This window comes from Humulus lupulus, chromosome 7, assembly GCF_963169125.1.
Source record: "Humulus lupulus chromosome 7, drHumLupu1.1, whole genome shotgun sequence".
NCBI lineage: Eukaryota > Viridiplantae > Streptophyta > Magnoliopsida > Rosales > Cannabaceae > Humulus > Humulus lupulus.
The window spans coordinates 57,557,790-57,578,738 of NC_084799.1; the positions used below are offsets into that span (position 1 = coordinate 57,557,790).

Consider the following 20,949-nt stretch of genomic DNA (forward strand, 5'->3'; position numbering starts at 1 on the left):
AGGATTTGTAGCAAATTATGCATGGCTAGAAGGATGTATTGCAAATCGCTATCTTGCTGTTGAATGTGTACGCTTTTGTGAAACCTTTTTAAAGCAAAATGATAATTAAGATAGTTCATTACTAGAAGAAAATCCACTTTCAGCAGCAGAGTTCTTTGTACTTGACCGATTGAACTTGGAAGTAGCGCATCGGTATGTGTTATTTAACTCAGATATTGTAGAACCATTTCTCAATGTCCATATGGATGAGCTGAAAGAAAGGCACTCAAATCTGAATAACAATCAAACTTTGTTGTGGAATCGACATTCTGAAGGGTTCCCGTTATGGTTTTATGAAAAGGTTGTATTCTATTGCCAAGATAAAAGTTTACGTTTTGTTTTAGTGTACAAATTTCTTACAATAATATTTTTATTTTTAGATTTCTAACTTGAACAAAGTAGATGACATGTTAGCTCAATTGGCTGAAGGTCCAAGTCACGGTGTCACTTCCTATAAAGGGTACATGATTAATGGAATTCGATTCCATAAAAAAGGAACTAAAAAAACAACTCAAAACAGCGGTGTATACTTGGAAGCACATGACAGTGGGCAATTGAATGATAAAGAAGAGTATTTTGGTGTTATCAAGGATATAATTATGCTTGATTATCGTACTTTTAAGGTGCCATTGTTTTGGTGCGATTGGGCAAAAATTCGAATGGGTGTTAAGAAGTCGAAGTTCTATACGCTTGTAAATTTTAATATAGGACAAGGTCAATCCATTAGGGATCCATTTGTATTAGCTTCACAAGTGAAAAAAGCTTTTTATGCAAGGGAGAATGAGTCAAGTAATTGGTATATATCTTTAAAGGATTCAAATAGAGGGTGTTTTGGACTTGAATCCAATGAAGAAAATTGGGTTTTCTGTTGTTTCTTATGTACTTTGAATGAAAAAAATCTACTTACACTTTTTGTATGTAATTTTGGTGTATTATTACTCTTTTGTTGAATGAAACAAATTTGGTTTTATTACTCTCTATGGTGTACTTTATGATTTTATTTTACTTTGAATGAAACAATTCTGGTTTTATAGTTTTGGTGTATGTTTATTACTCTTTGGTGATCTGCATTTCTGATTTATATTCTTATGTTATCTTTCTTTTTATATTGCAGCAATTTCAACTTGAAAAATGAGCACATTACGAAGATCTCCAAAAAAACACCTTCGTCCAGGTGCTTTATGCAATTTAGTGGCCAAAAAGTGAACAGCATCATTGAAGACTCAAGCTGATTGGGACGATATGTTGCTTGGAAGCCCTATTTTAAAGAAAAAGAGTGCTCTTCGTAGGTTTTCTGCACCTGTTAGAGTTGTAATTGACTCACCACCTGCTCTTAGTACTAGAGGAGCAACTCGTCGTATGGTCTATAATACAGAGCCAGATCCAAATGATGATGTGGAAGACATGGAGATGTCACTTGGAAGTTCAAAAACTAGAAGATCTCTTAATTATGAAGTAGATAAGGTAGTTGATAGTGTTTGTGAAAAAGGGGTAAGGGAGGAACATGAAGAGATAGCTGATGAGGAAAGGGTTGGTGTAGAATTTGAAGAAGGGGCTATTGTAGAATGTGAAGAAGTGGCTGCTGCCGAATTTGAAAAAGGGGTTGCTGCACAATTTGAAGAAGTGGTTGAGGTAGAACTTGAACAACCTCTTAGAAAATCTGTTAGATTACAAAAAACAACTGTTGAGGCAAATCAAACTGAGATTGAAGAAATACCTCAAGATGTAGATGCGAATGTAATGAACTTAGCCAAGAAGATAAGGGGAAAAACTCTATTGGAAAATCTTACCAAGAGGAACAATGACTTGATAATAAATTGGAATGAAAAAGGGCAACCAGTTGGTACTCAGTGCAATTTTCTTCTTTTGTGGGCGCTCTTGTGCGAGAGGTTATTCTTTACACTATTTCAGATTGGAGGAAAGTTTCACCACTCATGAGAAATGTTCTTTGGGCATCTATTCAGGTAGAATTACAAGTTTTATGACTGTATTTTTTTTATATATTCAGTTATACACTTAAACATATAATATATTATTCTATATTCTATTGTGGGCACAATATGACTTACATGATGATTGGCAAAAACAGATGTGCTTTGAAATGATGGCAGAACTATGGAGATCTGTGAAATCTAGACTTGTAAAGGATATTATCAATGCAAAAGATGAGAGTGAACGATTAGCCTTAAAGCTGGATTGCAAAAGTGATGTAGAATGGAGAGCATTTGTTGCCCAAAAAATTAGTAAAGAACATTTGGTGAGAAATATGATGTAAGAAGCGATGTTGCTGCCTCTTTTATCTCTGTTGGTGTTAAATTAAATACTATTATGCCTCTTTTACTTATTTATTAAATAGGATATAAGGGCCAAATAACAAGAGAGAAGAAAGAAAGTTGTTCCACACACCTTAAGTCGAAGAGGATATGCTCGAACAATCGATGATATGGTAATAATTAATTTTTTTACTATTTGTATTTTTGCTTCCATTATTGTAGTCTCTATTTTATAATCTCTATTCTTGTATTGTGTAGAAAAAATAAAATGAGGATGTTAAAATATCTAGGATCGATGCTTTTCGAAGAGCCCATACCAAGAAGAATGGTGAACCTGTAACCCCAACGACATCTGATATTTTTGTGAGTATTAGTCATTTAATTTTTGTGATTTTATATTTATTTTCCATAATGCATACATTAGTTATACTAATTTATATGCATGGTTCATTGAATGAGATTCTCCTTGAAGACCCAAAATCTGGAACTACAGACAACGCTGATGAGGATGCCTTGACAAAATTGTTTGGTAACCCAAAATCTGGTCGTTTAATTGGACACGAAAGAGGCATAACAAGGTCGAAGCTAACTGTTGTTAATATGTGTAATAGCAAGATCTCCAAGTTAGAAGAAGAGCATGAAGCTCAAAATGACTGAAATGATGAATCTACTTAAAGAACACTAGGTGGTAATTCTATCGTGCACTTATAAACCTTGGTTTTCTTTTCTTCCAATGAAACTTATCTTGATTTTATATTTAGGTTGTGGTAAAGCGACACCAAGCGAAGGATAGTCTCGCAATGTACCGCAGTCAAACAATATTCATTCCCCTAAGGTAAATTATCAAAGTTGTTATTGTTTTAATGATTCATTTTAGAAGAACAAATACAAAAACTAATATATTGTCTTTAAAATCAACTTGGTAGAGTATTGCACTAGAAAAAAGACATAACTTTACAGAAGCGAAGAATGCTTGCCACTTGCTTGACTAGGCAGATGTAATTGTTACTGAAGGTCGTTGGGATTCTAGTGATCCAAAGTTAACTGTACATGGAAAGCCTCTTGGACTAGACTTTATGCGAGTATGGGTTAATGCTGATATTGTACCAGAATCTTACTTATTTCGTCCTAATAATGCGATGCTTACAGTACAAGAAGTAGTTGGTTCCACAGTTGCATGGCCTTCTAAAAAAGTTATTCCAAGAGGTACATTTTCATACTAAAAAAAGAACCAATGTCTTATAATTTAGTTTTTGGTTTCTTTGTTTGCTTTGGTGTAGTTGTGAATTCATTATTTTGTATGTGGTGTCCTCTCTTGGAAATAATTTCCATAGAATTTTTCTTGAAGTAATTTGTGATGCTAGATAATAACAATAAAATATTTCTTTGTTTATTTTGTAGATGTGACAAGCGAAATAGAAAATGATACTTAATTTTGAAGGCTTTGTGTTAGGCAGTTGTAGAATATTTTGTGCTGAAAGTAGTAACTTTTCAATATGTTGAATATTTAAGACTACTTGAATACTTAAAGAACATTTTGTTGTTGATGATAGTGTTGAATGTCTTAAATTAATTTGTGGATTGTTAATACAATGTTGAATGTTTTTACTTTTTGTTATTTGAAAATCAAGTTCATTTGATGATGCTAGTATATATTAGAAAGCTAATTTGAATTATATAAATAAAAAATAAAAATATAATAGAATAAATTAGTGTTATATAAATGAATATATAATGAGAATTTAAACTTATCTAAATATTAAAATATACGAAAAATGTGTTATAATATCTATTACAATAACACTTTCTATAAGTAAAGAATTTTGTTATGCAAACTTCATTATATAACACAAAAAATGTGTTATACTAAATTGTAGTATAACACAAATTTATAAGTATTGAAATGTTATATAATCGACTATAAATAATATAATTAAACACTTATCTATTTATTAAAATAACACAGAAAGTGTGTAATCGTTGACAGCATAATAACCCATCTGTATAACAATGATAAAGTGTTATGTAAAGTAACCTAACCTACGATAACATAGTCGGTCTTAACACGTCAAAAAGTGTTATGGTATGTTTTGATAACACATTTTTTGTCTTATTAAAAGCATTTTTTCTTGTAGTGAATCATAACTATAGTCTACGATAATGATAAAGATCTTGGGATTTGCTTATTTTCTATCTAAGCAACTACATTTCCCAAGCGATTACAACATAAAACGTATACATACATAATTACATACACATATAGCACATAAACGTAATCATAACACATAAAATCTAACCTATTTTCCTTACCAAAAACTGGGATATTGGAGACAAGAGTGAGATTGGAAACTCCTAAAATCAAAAAGTAAAAATCATAAGTTTCCTAAGGAAAATAAGATGAAGAGAAGATATAAACCATCAAGATAATAACTTATCGAAAACCTTAAGTTTTAAAAAACTCAAACTCCTAACCAAAATCCATTATAACAAGTTAGGATTTGGAAGAAAATGAAAAGAATAAGAGGAACTATAATGAACTAAACCTGAGGATAAAGAATACCTTGGATAGATTAGAACTTCGATCTACACCTCAATACCAAAATATCGCTCTATCTTACTTCCCAAGTGTTTAGAAAAGCTTTGATTGGAAAGTTTTTAACCCCCAAACCCTAGTGTTTCTCTCTAGAATGAACTTAGCAGCTTGGAGACTTTGAAGAATAATGATGATGCAAATGGCCGAGTGTAAGGTCCTATTTATAGAGTTCAAGGAGTGAAACCAACTCCTTTTAAAATGAATAAAAAAATTCTATACAATATGAATTTGATATTCAATAGATGCCCAGAACTTGGTAAAAAATGTTCAAGAGCAAGTCCAAGTTGTTGAGGGCTCTTTCTAGCTCGGATTCCACGGATTTTCAAAACATACAAGTGGAGCTGATATATTGCCCCCTATAGGTGATATATCACCTCCCCCTTTGTCCCGAGCCTCTATGTTTTCGTTCGTGCGAAGACGACGTGTTTTCCGTATCACCCATAGGTGATATATCGACTCCTATAGCTGCGATATATCGGCATACGTTGATATATCAAACATGTTTTCGCACAATTTCAGCAAACTTGAAGTTTGTTTAAACAACTTTGACTAAGTAAAACGTAATCATAACAGCTGAGGGAAGGTTCTAGACTTCCTAGGTTTATCCTTTACTAATTTATTTATCTAAAATCCTTAATAAACATGCATGTGACAAGTGTCACATTCTTAATTATTCTATCTAAATCTTAGGTTATAATAAATATCACTTCTAGAATGAGCTATATTAATCAAACCATATGTTAAAATTAATATTTCTAAACTATAGGATAAACTTATAAAATCCATAACTATCTCTATGAGTTTCCAACTAAATCCTGGCTTGAACTAATAACCACGAAAACTAAAACACTAAGCTACTAATACTACTATCTATCTAAGTAAAATTCTGAGACGCTACATTTCTTCCCAACTTAAAAATAATTTTGTCCCCGAAATTTACTTCCAAAACAATTCCATATATCGTTCTTGGATGTCTCCCTCCAAATCCCATGTTGCCTCCTGTTCTGTACTATTACTCCATAAGACCTAGACTATCGGAATACTCTTAGACTATAATTCCTTCATCCCCTTCTAGGATGCTAACTGATTATTCCTCGTAACTCAGGTCTTTCAGAAGTGCTAACGTATCGTACTTGAGAACGTGGGATGAGTCTGACACATATCTATGCAACATCGAGATGTGAAACACATTGTGGCTATCTGCTAGAGCTGGTGGTATGGATAATCTATATACTACTGGTCCCACCTTGTCCAATATCTCAAAAGGACATATAAACTGGTGACTAAGTTTGCCTTTCTTCCCGAACCACTTCACTCCTTTCATAGGAGATATTCTTAAGAAGACATAATCTCTGACTTTGAATTCCACATCTCGTCGCTTGGCATCCACATAACTCTTTTGTCAACTCTGAGCAGCAAGCATACGCTTTCTAATCAGCTCCACTGCTTCTTGAGCCTCTCTAATAGCTTCAGGTCCAAGAAGTTGTCTTTCTCCTACCTCGTCCCAATGTAACGATGACCGATACTTCATTCCATAAATAGGGTGCCATGCCGATTGTTTCCTGGTAGCTATTATTGTAGGAGAACTCTATAAGTGGCAAATACTTACTCCACGATCCTTCGAAGTCTAGTACACAAGTACGCATCATATCTTCTAAAATCTGTATGGTACGCTTAGATTGTCCATTGGTCTGAGGATGAAATGTCGTACTGAGACTTAGCTTGGTACCCATGGCTTCCTACAAGCTTCCCCAAATTCTCGATGTAAACACCGATCCTCTATCGAAAACTATGGTCTTAGGGATTCCATGTAGTCATACAATTTCTCAAACATAAATGTCTGCGTACTGGTCAACAGTGTACATAGTTTTGACAGGCAGGAAGTGAGCTGACTTGGTGAGACTATCTACCACAATCCAGGCTGAGTCGTGTTGCTTATTTGTTCGTGGTAATCCAGTCACAAAGTCCATGGCTATGTCTTCCCACTTCCATTCTGGAATACTAAGCATTTGCAATAAGCCTGCAGGTCGCTGATGTTCTGCCTTTACTTGTTGGCATATAAAGCATTTGGACACATATTCTGCTACGTCTTTCTTCATTCCTAGCAACCAATATAGTGCGTTAAGGTCGTGAGTCATCTTGGTAGACCCCGAGTGAACTGAGTATAGGGTAGTGTGTGCCTCATCTAAAATCTTCATCTTACTTCCATATTCATTCTATACGCACACCCGACCTTTATATCTCAAGAACCCCTATCCTGATATAGAGAAATCCGTAGTCTTGCCTTCTTTGACTGGGACCATATGCGATACTAACATGTTGTCACGCCCTTGCCCGATTCGTATATCATCTAGTAAACATGACTGGATGGACATTGTAATGCCCTGGTTACTCCAGAATAGTTACGGTGATCGATGAACCGGAAATTTGACCTGCTACCCGAGTCCTTTGGTTAAAAACGTGCTCTAAGTGTTATTAAAAAGCTAAGGTGGAAAAAAAATAAAAAGGAAAGGATATATTTTATTAAAACTGTTCATGAGCTCATCAAAACATTTACAAGTTGTTTACAATATAAAAAGGTCACTAATGTTTTCAAATATACAACCCCACCAACCTAAGCGGCAAAAATAGGGTAAACCCCCTAGTTCCTCTGAGAACTCCTTGGCCGTGGTGGTCAAGCGGCCGCTTATGTACACATCACCACCTAAGCTCTCCACTCAAGGTTGGGTGCGTTTTTCTTTCCCTTTACCTGCACCACATAGCACCCATGAGCCAAGGCCTAGCAAGAAAACACAATATAGCATGACATAATATCAACAATGATCATAATAATCATTCAGAACTATCAGTCCAAAACAGACAGATGACAGTCGCAAAAATCACTAATGTGGGTATTGCTCCCTTTAGCCTTGTGACGATAGGGTCACCGGGGCTTAATAGATAAGTGAACCTTTCACTAGCTTAAACATGATAGGTACATGGTGACTAGTCACAAACATAACCTTCCTTATGACTGTAGAGTCATAACCCTGGAACAACGTTCCCTAGCCATGTGACAAACGGTCACCGGAGCCTTAGGCCCTGGCTCTCAGTATCTAGTCTTAGACTAGCCAAGCGCTTATAAGATTCATCAACCTTAGGGTCGATCCAGTGTTAATGCCTTAGAGTCATTCAATGCTGCTATCGATTAGATCTAATCTTCATTCGGCCCTGCGTTCAGGACGCTTATGCCGGTTCTGACTCTCAAGTCAGTGTCCCTGACTAGTCAGTGCCATATACAAGTAAACAATATTCGCTAGCATTTAATATGCAATCCATGTCCACATTTATCCACCACCACGCCTCAATAACAATCATGCATGTCACATACACAGGGTGCCGTTTTCTTACCTCAGGTTCGAGCGAGAAATATAATAAGAACGACTCCTAAGAACGATCAACCTTTTGGTTTCTTATCGACTACCTAATCACAACCAATTAAAACCTCCATTAATAAGAATCCACATAGATAGGGTCTTAACCTAAGCACCACTCTCGGGACCTCGAAACACTCGGGACCTCGAAACATGCCCACACGGTGAGTAGATTTGAGCCCGGGCCTTAAGGATTGAAACCCCAAGTCAAAAACCCTTAAAAACACCCAAAATGGGACTTTGAAGGAACAGAGTAGCGCTATAGCGCTGACCCCTAGTGCCCCAGCGCTATTCTCAGAACCCCCAACACGCCCAAATGCCCCTTGAGCAGCGCTATAATGCTACCTCCAGACCAAGAACCCCCTGAAACCTCCTTCTTCATCTCCTTCGATTCTAACCTGATTCCAATGCTTCCAAATCCCATTTTTGGTGCCAAATGAACCCAAAAACCATCCTAACATACCCCAAACATTACAACCATAAGAAACCTAGCCAAAAATCCCAACAAAACCAAGTATTCAACCTAGAAATCTCAGCAGTAAAACAGAACTAAAATAGGGCAAACCAGGGATTTCAATGGTTAGAAACTTACCCAAAGCTCAACTTATGATGCCCTTCAATGGAGGAACACTCTCCCAAACTCCCAAGGCTTACTTCCCAAGCTTGAATCCTCAAGAATGGCTCAAAAATCTCAAAGGAAAATGAAGGAAAGGATGGTACGGGAAGGCTCTCCAAGTTGCTTTGTTTTTCTACCTCTTTCTATGCTAAAAAATGGTTATATCTATCCTAGGGGTGAAATGACCATTATACCCCTAGGTCAATTTAAGGTTTCTAAAGGCTCCCAAGGGAAAAATTGGTATTCCCCACCTATCTCGTTAATGATAATTAACGCTATCCAATTCACGCTATTCTCAATAATCTCAAACACCAATAATTTATATCCTGTTACCCTTTAATTCCCAGCAACGTTCTAATCCATAAAATCACCCCGAGACTCATCCTGAGCCCCAAACTTAAACCTGTTGTGACAAGACCGCTAATCAATATTCCAAGATCGTCTCATGCCGAATAACTCAAACAAACCCACATTATAATGTGGTCTCAACAACATATCACCGACATGCATACAAATATACAATTATACTCTCAACGGGCCAAATTACCATCACACCCCTATAATTAAAATGTGGACTCACATGCATACATTTAACATCATATTATAATATAATTCACATATACATGCATATTATCATTTAATGGAATATTTAAACAAGTATGGCCCTCCCAGCCTACTAATCCCACCATTAAACCACATCGGAGAATTTGGGGCATTACAAACATGTTAGCCAGTTGACCCGTGACTACTTCTGTCCCGGTGTTAATCAGCACTTGTTGCAGTGTCTTTTTAATTCCAGATAATACTTCCAGACTTCCATAACTCTTTCGGCTTAATGCATCTACAACTACATTTACTTTTCCTGGGTAGTATAGGATTTCACAGTCACAGTCCTTTACTAGTTCTAACCATCTGCGCTGCCTCATGTTGAGCTCATTTTGCATGAAGAAATATTTTAAGCTCTTGTGGTTCGTATAAATCTCACACCGTTCTGCATAAAGATAGTGGCACAAGATTTTCAGTGCGAATACCACCGCTGCCAACTCCATATCGTGTGTTGGATAGTGTTGCTCGTATTCCTTCAGCTTCCTTGAGGCATAGGCTATTACTTTGTCATTTTACATCAGCACACAACCCAAACCTTGCTTCGACGCATCATAGTATACTACAAACTTGTCGTTGGGTGTCGGTACACAAACTACTGGTGCTGAGCATAATTTATCTTTGAGCAACTGGAAGCTTTCTTGACATTTATCCGTCCAGTTGAAATTTTGTTTTTTTTTTCGGGTCAGGTTGGTAAGTGGAGTGGCTATCTTAGAAAAACCTTATACAAATCTTCGATAATAGCTTGCTAGCCCGTGAAAACTTCTAACCTTTGACACATTCTTAGGTCTTAGCCAATCTTTCACAGCCTCTGCTTTCGTTGGGTCTACAGCGACTCTATCTTTGGATACTATGTGGTTGAGGATTGCTACTTATGATAGCTAAAAGTCATATTTCTTGAACTTGGAATAAAGTTGATGCTCCTTTATTCGCATCATGGTAAGTCTTAAATTTTCCTCGTGCTCGACTTCGTCCTTGGAGTACACAAGAATATCGTCAATGAATACTACGATGAATTTATCCTAGTAATCATTGAAGACCCGGATCATTAAATCCTTAAATGTGGCTAGAGTGGATGTATGACCAAAAGACATAACATGGAACTTGTAATGTCCGTATCGAGTCCTAAAAGTTGTCTTTGGTATATCTTCTTCTCTTACCTTGAGTTGGTGATAACCAGACCATAGATCAATCTTTGAAAATAAAGTCGCTCCTCGGAATTGATCAAATAAGTCATCGATCCAGGGTAGTGGGTACTTGTTCTTAATTGTCACCTTGTTCAACTCGCATTAATCGATACACATCCGCATGCTTCCATCATTTTTCTTCACAAATAGAACCGGTGCTCCCCATGGAGAATGACTCGGTCTGATGAAACCCAAGTCTAAGAGTTCTTGTAACTGAATTTTCAACTCCTTGAGTTTGGAAGGTGCCATCCGGTATGGTGCCTTTGAGATCGGATCGGTTCCCAGTACTAGTTCGATTGTGAAGTCAATTTCCCGAGTAGGGGTAACCCTGGTAAGTCGTCAGGAAATATCTCTTAAAATTCCTTTATAATGCGGATGTCTCCAACCTTTAATGGTGTTTCATGTGCTACATCTGTGATGCTTACTAAGAATGCGTGACATCCTTTGAGCTTTCAGATATAAGATAAGGGGTGTCCATAGTCTTGAAACCTTTCCCATAAAACATAGTTTCTGATCTTCAGGAGTTTCAAACATCACTTGATTGCATCTACAGTCGATGGCTGCGTCATGTCTTGTTAGCTAGTCGATTCCTATTATTACTTCGAAGTCCTTGATCGATAGCTCTATCAGGTCTCCTTCTAGTTCCGTGCCCTCAATTTTGATCGGTGCTCCTCGTACTATTCGTGAAGATAGAACTACTTCGCCCGAAGGCAATTCCGTAACAAACCTAGCTCTAAATCTTTCACAAGGTTTGTCTAATTTCCCTATCATTCCTAACGAGATATACGAGTGTGTTGCTCTCGACTCAAACAATACTGAACATATAATATCAAGGATAGGAAGTTGACCTGTGACCACTTTATTACTAGCTTCGGCTTCTCCCTGGATCAAGGCAAAGACTCTGGCTGGAACCATCTTGTTGTCCTTATTTTCTTCTTGTTTAAGCTGTGGACAATCCTTATTCCGATGACCTTCCTGGCCATAATTGAAACAACCCTTGGTTTTTGCACGGCACTCCCCATGATGTCTTTTTCTAGCACTTGGAGCACTGAGGGTATTCCATATAACCTGACCTATTATTTTTTTGATCAAGAAGAAGAATTGAACTTCATTAGTCAAACAGGCAAAATATACAAACCGACCGGTCTACAAACAGAGGCTTAAAAACTCAGCCAGCCTTGCCTAAAACAAGATAAAATCTACAAAAATACAAGCTCCAACAACTCCTAACCAGCCCACCCAACTAATTACATTGTTATCTTAGCTAAAATTCTTTGTTCCTGTGTAGTCAACTTCTTGTTTTTTACAATGAAAGGCCTATGTTGAATGGTAGTTTTTATGTTAGTTGCAATACCAACATCAGTTGTAGAATAATTGTCAAAAACACATCTATTTTGATTCCTCCATATGCTATAAACCACAGTTGCCAAAATCATGTTTGTGATATGAGAAAGAACACCATGGCTTCTGCTAGAGAGCTAGATCCTCCAGCTATTAAAATCAGTAGGCCAGGCTCTAAAAGCCATCCAATCAACTATAAGGTCCAAAATCTGTTTGGAAAGAATACAGTCAAAGAAAATATGGGAGTGACTTTCTGCATATCTACCACAAATAGGGCACATAAGGGAGTCAAGTGGAACATTGAATCGGATCATGTTGTCACAGGTAAGCAACTGGGAGTTAACTACTTGCCATAACATAAATCTGTGCTTAGGAATAGACAATCTACACCATACAGCTCGATGATACCCAACCAGTTGTTGGCTAAGAGAACTATTGTATAGAATTGAAGCTTGAAACTTCCCAGATATACCAGCAGATTTGATATCATCACAGCTGAACTTACCTCTCAAATTACATAATTTCCTCCAATACCAGCTAGTATCTGGAGGTAACTTATAAGACCAGAAGTTTGAGCCTTTCAAATATATTGAGTTTATCCATTTAACCCACAACATATCATGCTTCTCAAAGATCGCCCAAATGTACTTAGCTAAAATGGCATAGTTCCAAATCAGTCCATTTCTGAATCCGAGACCACCATAAGCTTTTGGAAGACACACCTTCTCCCAGGAAGCCATATGTATCTTGCTCCTATTTCCATTGACTCCCCAGAGAAATCCATGATAGAGTTTTTCAAATTCCTTAATTATGCTTTGAGGAAGAACAAAAACACTCATCCAATAGATCCTCAGCACAAAAAGGACTGAATGAATTAGTTGAATTCTACCAGCGAAAGAAAGGTGCCTACTTGCCCGAGTATGCAATCGCATTTTGATTTTTTGGATGATAATATCACAGTCTTCATGCTTCCATTTGGTTGGTCTCATAGGGACACCAAGGTACTTAAGAGGAAAATCCCCTTCTGATAAATTCATCTCAGCAGCAATTTGAAGCCCTGTCACTGAACTGAACTCCCCAATCACATTCTTTAGAACTTTAACTGTTGATAGAATTCCTTTGAAAAATAACAGAAAGTCATCTACAAAACATAAGCTAATGAGTTGGAGACTCTTGCACATAGGATGATACCTGAAGACAGAACCTTGGGCTGCTAATTGGAGACTTCGAGTAAGATAATCCATGATTAGAACAAATAAAAGTGGAGATATTGGATACCATTGACGAAGTCCCTTCTCTCCCTTAAACTGGCCTTGACTCCTTCCATTCATGAGTGACACGTGAGATGTGTTCCTCAAGCAAGTCATAACCCAGCCTATAAATCTAGCTAGGAAACACAATGCCTTTAGAAGCTCCTCTATAAACCACCAATCTATTGTGTCATAGGCTTTACTTATGTCAATTTTAATTGCACACCTTGGCGAGATAGAAGATCTTCTATAATTCTTGATAAGATCTTGACAAATTAAGACATTGTGAGCTATAGATCTACCTTGGATAAATGCTCCCTGGTTAGGATGAACTAGATATGGGAGGACTTTGGCCAATCTATAGCATAATAACTTTGATATGCACTTATAGAGTGTAGAACAACAAGAAATGGGCCTATAATCCACAGCTCGAGTAGGGTTGTCAATTTTAGGGACCAGAGACAAGGTAGTTTCCAGCAGCTCCTCTGGTATAATACCTGTCTCAAAGAACTGACTTACTGCACTACACACTTCACTACCAATTTCCGGCCACAACACCATAAAAAATGCTGAACCATAACCATCGGGCCCCGGGGATTTGACATTAGGAATACTAAACATTGCATCTCGTATTTCCTTAGGGATGAATGGCTTCAATAATAAAAGCTGCTGATCTATTGAAAGCTTAGGACCCATCTCAACACATTGTCTGTTTAACTGCTTAGAAGCTGAACTAGGACTTCCCATTACACCTTTAAAATGATTCAAAAAGTGAGAAAACACTTCAGAAAAATTATCCACCACCCTTCCTTGTTCAGAAATGTAAGTGGCTATTCTGTTGGCCTCCCTATGCTTCTTCAAACAAGCATGGAAATATGCCGTATTCAGGTCACCCTTCTTTAACCAAGTAATCTTACTTCTTTGAGCCAAAAAACTGTGATACATATGCTCTTGAGTTCTGAAAGTTTCAGCAGCTGTCTTAACTTTATCTTGAAGAGTAAAATCACAAGGATGAAGTTGAGCAAGAAACAGTGCTTCCTGATATTGATCCTTAGCTTTTTGATAGTGAACTCCTATATCTCCAATACGATCCATATTAAATCTCTTCAACTTATGTTTCAACCTCATTGTCTTCAAATATAAAGCCTTCAGACCTGTCCCCTTAATCGTCCTCCTCCAATTTTCTAAAACCATCGCTTTAAAATCAACATGATCAACCCAGAAATTATAAAAATAAAATAGTTTAACACCCACATTCTCCACAGCCAAAACAGAAATTGTACAAGAGCAGTGGTCTGAAATTGTTTCCCAATTGAACATGGCTGATGTATTAGGAAATAAATCCAACCACTCTTCATTTGCAAAAACATGGTCTATCTTAGAATATATACGAGCTGATCCTTCTTGATTGTTAGTCCATGTAAAGAAAGAGCCAGTGCTTTTAAGTGCATCTAGATTATTCTCTGCCAACCACTGAGAAGAATCCAAGAGTTCCACTTTAGACACCGGCTTACCTCCACTTCTATCCTTTGCTGTAAAAATCGCATTAAAATCTCCTAAGATAATCCATGAAGAGACTGGACGAGCAATCTTGGATAAACTTAGCCATAAGACCTTCCTTTCCTCCAAAGTATTTAGACCATAAACGAAAGTAGCAGTAAATGGGTGTTTTTGACCTGCCATTTTAATATGACAGTGAACAAATTGCTTATTCTCCTCTAGAACACTAACCTTGACAAATGTCTTTCTCCAAATGATCAAAATTATTCCTTCTGTAACAGGACTAGTGTAAAAGTCCCAGTTTATAAATGTATTATTCATCAAATCATGTACTTTGTTCCCCTTCATTTTAGTCTTCGAAATGGCTCCAACCCTTATTTTATTCCTATTACAAATATCTAATACAACTATAGGTTTTTTCAGACTATTCAATCCCCTAATATTCTAGCTCAAGATATTACAGTTATCCATCAAAGGATCTAACTTTTCCCCTTCCTCCTTTCTCTCCCTCTAACGGCTCCTGAAGCACCTCAAAATGGTTTGTTAGCCTCTGTCTTGTTTCCATATATTTGCTTGTTTTCTTATTGCTGCTCCTTGTTTTCCCTTGCTTATTCAAATGACACAATTTCTTAGGGGATAGCCACTTATCTGTAGAACTCTGACCCTCTGCAACATTAGGGTCATCAACTAATTCCTTATCTTTAGAACTTTGTCCCTCTACTACAGTAGAGCCTTCATCCAACTCCCTAGGCAAATTTGGTATTAACCCCATCGTTTGGTCTTCCTTATCCCGTCCCTCATCAGGAGAGGTTCTAGGGAGAGTTTCCTTCTTAATCCATTGTGTCTTCATCTCCTTACGACATTCTGCCATTGCATGCCCATAACCTTCACACATTTTACACTTGACAGGCAGCCATTCATATTCCACACCTTGCTCCACTAGCTGACCTTGTTCATTCCAAAAATGAATAATTCGAGGAGGGTTGTCTGTGATTTCAACCTCCACCAGGATCCTAGCAAACTGAATTCTAGATCTCTCTCGAGTAAACTTATCTACCATTATCAGTTTGCCTATAGTACTTACTAGAGCACTAATACATTTGCTTCCCCAATATTGAAGGCCTAGATCATGCAATCTAATCCACAGAGGCACTGAACGGACCATACGAATAGCACTTAAATCTGTTGTCCATGACCGAATAATCACTAGTTTTCTATCAAAATGAAGGATACCATTTTCCAGAACATGGTCTCGAGTAGCCTCATCATTAAACTTCACCATAATCAGACCCATTGTCATCCTAGCAATTTGAGCAATCCCTAGGTGACCCCAAACTCTCTTTATAAATCCTTCTAACACAACCATTGAAGGATTTGCTCCAAGAACCATACAGATGACAGCAGAACTCCAGTTTGCCGATTAGCTTTTCACTTCTTCAATATCAATTATTGCAATCCTCTTACCATCCTTAACTAATGGTTCAACATATTCAAGTTTCTGATCACAAAAGGAAAGCTTACCCGATGTAAACTGATGCCAATGATTTTGAGCCGATGCCTGATAATTTCCTGCCTCCACTTTGTCCGCCCAGCTAGATGTATCCATCTCAGGTGCCTTAGGCTCGTCATTCTGAGGTTCACCAACGCCCATCTCTCCCTTCTCAGCCTCAGTTAGGGTCACGCCCAGAGACTGATATTTTCCATTCATAACCACATCTTCAAGAACGAATCCTTCCTGATTATTCTCTTTTTGGATTGAAGGCAAGCCCTAAGCTGCCGATCGGGTCACAAGTTTCCGAGCTGATTTCTTCTTCTTCGCCATGGAAGAGAGGGAAAACCGCTTGAGTCTGTTAGGTTGTTTGTTGAAAGAGAGATTTTTATCGTTTAAGCTAGCATCTTAGGGTAGATCAACCTGACCTATTATTACCATTATTAGTTAGTGCACTTTTGTCAGCGTTGACTTGCTTATTATTAGGATGCTTTCTTTTCTGCCCATTATTTGGTTGTTGTTGTAATTAGGACCATTCTGAGTTTGATTCTGCTACTGGGGTTTAGACTTGCTTGCCTCCTCCTCACTAACATTTTCTTGGAGCCTTTCCACCTCTATAGTCATTTCTAGAACATCGGTGTAAGAAGTGGTTCCAAGGTTTGCAAGCTTGACACCTAACTCAATCTTGGGTCTGAGTCCCCTGGTGAACTTGGTAACCCTCAAGTAGTCGGTTGGGACTAATTCTGGTGCAAACATGGCTAAACGATCAATTGTCGAGCGTATTCAACTACCGTCAAATTACCCTGCTTCAGACTTGCAAACTCTTCCACCCTCGTAGCGATGACTGTTGAGGTGTAGTACTTTTTGTAAAACAGCTCCACAAATTTGGCCCAAGTCATGGTGGTGTTATCATGAGTGTGCTGTACCAAATCCCACCATATTCTAGCATCCTTTTTCAGTAGAGAGGAAATGCAGGATATGCGATCTGCGCTGCCGAGGTTCATGTGTGCTAGAATAGGCTCTGTAATGCTCCAAATTTCCTAATAAGGTTTAGGACCTTGATTAGGAAGCCAGGAGGGCCATAATTGATTTATTATTTCATTAAATGATAATATGCATGTTTAGGTGTATTAAATATGCATGTGAACCCATTTTTGATTAATTGGGTGATTTTCATATTTTGGCCATTTCGGGCATATTTGGCATATATGTGATATGTGTGTGGTGCTTCAATATTATTTGGATATGCCAGAATTACTTAGCATGAGACGATCCTAGGAGGTAAGCTAGTGGGAAAGTCACAACGGGATTTATACTTGACTCAGAGTGAGTCAAGGGGTATTTAGCATTACTGAGTTATTGGGTAATGGGAATACATATTTGATGATAAATTGGGAGATCAGGGGGAAATTCTGGAGGTTTTGACTATTTTTCCCCCGGGGACGTTTTTGGGACCCCAAGCATTAGGATTTGTTTGAGGCTACTTAAGCTTGAAGTAACCTGTTAAGGAATGAAAAGAACGTTCAAAACGTTCTCTCTCCTTCAAAGTTCCATTTTCGTCATCCGATCGCATTTTCAAAGAAAACTTGAGTTCTAGGACTCGGATTCAAGCGAGGATCGAGGCATAGCGATCCTAGGGGAGATTAAAAGCTTATTAGCCGAAGGATTTTTTTGGGAATCAACTCAATCGGAGGTAATCCAACTTTTAAGTTCTAAGTTTTTTAAAGTTTTTATGCTTGAATTGGACTTTGTGTTTTGATGAGTTTTTGATTGAATTGAAGCTTGGGTTTTGTTGGTTTTGGATCATGGGGATGTTTGGGAACTTTTATTTTGGGATTTGGAGATGTTTGGGTAGGCTTTTGGAAGGTTTTAAAATGTTAAAAATGAGGAAAAATGGCTGGTTTGAGGTTAGGCCACGACCCTGTTCTTGGGCACCGCGACCCAAGCTTACTAAAGGAGGAGGCAAGCTCTGTCAGAGGTGCGGCCCGCGACATGGTGTCTGGAGGGCCGCAGCACTTAAGGGAATTTTTGCCCAGAATTATGTTTTTGTCATGGGAACTTAACTCTAAGGGCCTGTGATCGATCCTACTACCTAGTTGAGTGGGATTCGACGTCCCGGAGGCTTGGGTTGGGTTTGGAAGTATTTATTTACTCATTATGATGAGGTTTTATGTTATGGTTGTGACTAGATATTCACTAGGGGCTTGGAATCAGGCTCGTGCTTGTGGCTCGTTTATTGGTAACCTGTGCTTGGACCAAAGGTAAGAAAATTGAACCCAGTATGTGATGCATGTGATGCACGAGAAACATACGGTTAGGGCATTCCATGAATGTTGAATATGAGATTGATTAGAGCTTGAGTCTCTGTGTTTGTGCATGATCATAATTATCCTAGCAACTGTTAAGTAAGCATGCTGAATGCCCTACATTTGGATATTTGACATATGATATATGTCTGGTAGCATTGCTTACGTGTGCGTGGCACTGACTAAATAGTTAGAATTGGCAGTGGTGTCAGTATTAACTGTGAAGCTGTGACCTACTTGTCAAGTTCGGCAGTAGTACTGAGCACTGGTCACATGGTATTGACTAAAAAGTCAAGAACGGTCTTAGCATGTTTAACGCAAGTCGATAAATATTAGATATAATCGACATCTGCATAGAATGACTCAAATGAGCATTAATTCCGGACCAACCTCAAGTTCGATGAAAACTAAAAAGCGCTTGTCTAGCCTAAGGCTAGTCACTTAGAGCCAGGGCCAGAGTGCCCCAGTGACTGTTTAGTCACGTGGCTATGGGTGTTGAGCTCGAAGTGACTTACCCAGCAGTCACTCATTTGATTGGAGACAGGGCCAGAGAGCCCCAGTGACTGTTAGTCACATGGCTATGGGTGCTGAGCCCAGGTGACTGTTTTGTCACATGGCTATGGGTGCCGAGCCCCATAGTGACTTGTTCGTCAGTCACTCATCTGATTAAAGCCATTGCCAGAAAGTCCACGTGACTGCTTCGTCACATGGCTATGGGTACTGAGCCCCTAGTGACTTGCTCGTCAGTCACTCATTATGGTTTAACAGAACCTCAAAGTGATATTCACTCATCTGCTCAGGGCTATAAGCTCTGTATGATTATAATGATCATCATTTGCATGGCTGTGGGTGCTGAGCCCTGTGGTGACTTGCTTGTCAGTCACTCATTATGGTTAACAGAACCACTTGTGTTAAATCACTCATCTGATTAGGATTGACTTGATAGTCATCCAATCAGGAGGGCAGGATTTCTTATCCTAGATTCCCCAACATTATCTGAACTTAATTGCATGCTTGATTAGAGCTTTATTTGCTAGGCATGCCAGATATGATTTGATGACATGTTATTATTCTTCATGAGAATATTGAATTTTCTTGCTGAGATTCGGCTCACGGGTGCTATGTGGTGTAGGTAAAGGTAGAAGAAAGCTGGGCCATCCTTGAGTTGGAGAGCTTAGGTGACGATGTGTACATATGCGACTGCTCGACTGCCACGGCTGAGGGTTGAAAGAGGAACTAGGGTTAAACCCTATTTTGTAGCTTAGATCGGCTGGTTGTACACATCACATATCCTTATTTGGTTTTAAACCCATTAAGGAAATTCATACAAAAAAATTTGAGACTAAACCCTAAGTCTCAGGGAGACCTATCCTATGGTCTCGATACCTAGGCTCGAGTATCACAATAGTATTTTCCCAAAATCCACTAGAAATCTTATTCTTTAAAAGTATCTCTATTAACTCGTACTTTCAACAAGTCGGTTAAATATGTGGAAGATTTTAGTCGATATTATATCCAGAAAATACTAATTAAATTCCTGTAATGACCCAATTTATTCTAGACTTTGGACCATTAAAACCACTTATACATAGACACTATCCTTAAGATAACTTACATACGAAATAGTCATAACTTCATTAAAAATTGTAAAATAAAGGTTAAAATACATAAGATTCGGTTAGGATACGGGATCCCATTGTTTTGAAAATAAAACATATCTTAAATTGTAAAAAAATTTTTTTACAAGATCAGGTTCAGAAAAAATACATATAAAGCATAATTGAAATGACTAACAACAACTTCATCCTCGAATTGTTCACGCAGTCCACCAAATCCATCCTTCCTCAATACACAATCCCAAGCCGCCAAGAATCTTCCCGCCGCCATAACTATTTTCCTGCACATATAAAACAATGGAATGAGCCTAATGCCTAGCAATGAAAATCTACTACAAGCATGAAACATACACATAAATATAAACTATAAATATATAACATATATCTATAAACATATATCATAATAACGCATACCACATAAGACTACACTTTTAATGGCCTTTATAACATGTGATAAACCATCTACATCCCCTGTTTAATATTTGAGGTAGGTTAGATGACATGGTAATATATGATAACCCATCTAAATCCCCTGTCTAATATTTGAGGTAGGGTAAATCATATGATAGTATATGATAACACATCTGGATCCCCTGTCTAATATTTGAGGTAGGGTAAATCATAACTATAAACATAAAAATGATAAACACTAGGGCACTAAGAAACTATGAGCCCTAGATAAAACAAAGCATAACATAACATAAAATTGTCATAACATATTAT

At 37.8% G+C, this 20,949-nt stretch overlaps 1 long non-coding RNA gene across 1 annotated transcript; it reads left to right on the forward strand.

The window, feature by feature from the left end:
* The first annotated feature begins 3,109 nt into the window (after positions 1-3,109).
* On the forward strand, positions 3,110-3,952 carry LOC133789632 (uncharacterized). Its single transcript, XR_009873645.1, has 3 exons — positions 3,110-3,147; positions 3,327-3,518; positions 3,714-3,952. It is a non-coding gene; the product is annotated as an uncharacterized LOC133789632 (long non-coding RNA).
* Positions 3,953-20,949: the final 16,997 nt, after the last annotated feature.